This window comes from Hordeum vulgare, chromosome 7H (genome assembly GCF_904849725.1).
Source record: "Hordeum vulgare subsp. vulgare chromosome 7H, MorexV3_pseudomolecules_assembly, whole genome shotgun sequence".
Lineage (NCBI taxonomy): Eukaryota > Viridiplantae > Streptophyta > Magnoliopsida > Poales > Poaceae > Hordeum > Hordeum vulgare.
In genome coordinates this window covers 270596792-270599490 of record NC_058524.1, presented here as the reverse complement: position 1 = coordinate 270599490, position 2699 = coordinate 270596792, and positions in this window count along the sequence as shown.

Below are 2699 nucleotides of genomic sequence, written 5' to 3'. Positions count from 1 at the left end.
ACAAGAAAATAATATAATAACCAATTTATTATTGCCTCTAGGGCATATTTCCAACAGTCTGCCACTTGCACTAGAGTCAATAATCTAGTTCACATCACTATGTGATTGTAATGAATCTAACACCCATATAGTTCTAGGGTTCGATCATGTCTTGCTTGTGAGAGAGGTTTTTAGTCAACGGGTGTGAACCTTTCAGATCTGTGTTTGCTTTACAAATCCCCATGTCATCCTATAGATGCTGCTACCACGCGCCATTTGGAACTATTCCAAATGATTGCTCTACTATACGAATCTGGTTTACTACTCAGAGTTATTCGGATTAGTGTCAAAGCTTGCATCGACGTAACCTTTATGACGAACTCTTTTATCACCTCCATAATCGAGAAAAATTCCTTAGTCCACGAGTTACTAAGGATAACCTTTGCCGTTGTCCAGTAATCCACTCCTGGATCACTTTCGTACCCCTTGACAGATTCATGGCAAGGCACGCATCAGGTGTGGTACACAACATAGCATACTATAGAGCCTATGGCTAATGCATAGGGGAAGACCTTTGTCCTTTCTCTTTCTTCTGCCGTGGTCGGGCTTTGAGTTTTACTCAAATTCACACCTTACAACATAGCTAAGAACTCCTTCTATTTTGAACTCCTTCAAAAACTTGTCAAGGCATGCATTTCATTGAAAGTTCTATTAAGTGTTTTGATCTATCTCTATAGATCTTGATGCTCAATGTTCAAGTAGCTCTATCCAGGTTTTCCTTTGAAAAACTCCTTTTAAACAACCTTTTATGCTTTCCAGAAATTCTACATTATTTCCGATCAACAATATGTCAATCACACATTCTAACAAGAAATTCTATAGTGCTCCCACTCACTTCTTTGGAAATACAAATTTCTCAAAAACCTTGTATAAACCCAAAATCTTTGATCATCTCATCAAAGCATATATTCCAACTCCGAGATGCTTGCTCCCGTCCATAGAAGGATCGCTTGAGCTTGCATACTTGTTAGCATCCTTAGGATCGACAAAACCTTCTAGTTGCAGCACATACAACCTTTCCTCAAGGAAACCGCCGAGGAAACAATGTTTTCACATCCTATCTGCAAGATTTCATAAATAATGCAACAACTGCTAACATAATTCCAAGATAATTTTAGCATCGCTACGAGTGAGAAAGTCTCATCATATTCAAGTCTTTGAACTTGTCGGAAACATCTTTGCGACAAGTCTACACTTTGTTTTCATATATGGATCCTCTCTCGGATTTAATGGCCTCCGCCATTTGTCGGAATCTGGGCCCACCATCGCTTCTCCATAGTTCGTAGGTTCATTGTTGTCCAACAACTTGACCTCCAAGAGAGGGTTACTGTACCACTCTGGAGCAGTACGTGACCTTGTCGACCTACGAGGTTTCTAGTAACTTGATCCGAAGCTTCATGATCACTATCATCAGCTTCCACTTCAATTGGCGTAGGCGCCACAAGAACAACTTCCTGCACCCTGCTACACACTGGTTGAAGTGACGGTTCAATAACCTCATCAAGTTTCCACCATCCTCCCACTCAATTCTTTCAAGAGAAACAATTTCCCGAGAAAGGACCCGTTTCTAGAAATAAACACTTTGCTTCCAGATCTGAGATAGGAGATGTACCCAACTATTTTGGGTATCCTATGAAGATGTATTTATCCGCTTTGGGTTCAAGCTTATTAGGCTGTAACTTTTTGACATAAGAGTCGCAACCCCAAACTTTTAAGAAACGATAGCTTAGGTTTCTCCAAACCATAGTTCGTACGGTGTCATCTCAACGGAATTACGTGGTGCCCTATTTAAAGTGAATGCGGTTGTCTCTAATGCCTAACCCAAAAACGATAGTGATAATTCGATAAGAGACATCATAGTATGCACCATATCCAATAGGGCGCGACTATGACGTTTGGACACACCAACATGCTATGGTGTTCCAGGCGGCATGAGTTCTGAAACAATTTTCACATTGTCTAAATTGTGTACCAAACTCACAACTCAGATATTCATCTCTATGATCATATCATATACATTTTATCCTCTTGTCACGACGATCTTCAACTTCACTCTGAAATTACTTGAACCTTTCAATAATTTAGACATGCGTTTTATCAAGAAAATACACTAGTATCTGCTCAAATCATCTGTGAAGTTAGAACATAACGATATCCACTGCGTGCCTCAGTACTCATTGGACTGCATACATCAAAATGTATTACTTCCAATAAGTTACTTTCTTGTTCCATCGCACTGAAAACGAGGTATTCGATCATCTTGCCCGAGTGGCATGATTTGCATGTCTCAAGTGATTCAAAATCAAGTGAGTCTAAACAATCCATCTGCATGAAGTTTCTTCATGCGTTTACATCAATAGGCATGGTTCGCATGTCTCAAACGATTCAAAAACGAGTGAGTCCAAAGATCCATTAGTATGGAGCTTCTTCATGCGTTTTACACCAATATGACTCAAGCGGCAATGCCACAAGTAAGTGGTACTATCATTACTACTTTGTATCTTTTGGAAACAATATTATGAACATGTGTATCACTACGATCGAGATTCAATAAACCATTCGTTTTAGGTGCAAGACCATTGAAGATATTATTCAAATAAATAGAGTAGCCATTATTCTCTTTAAATGAATAACCGTGTTGCGATAAACACAATCTAATC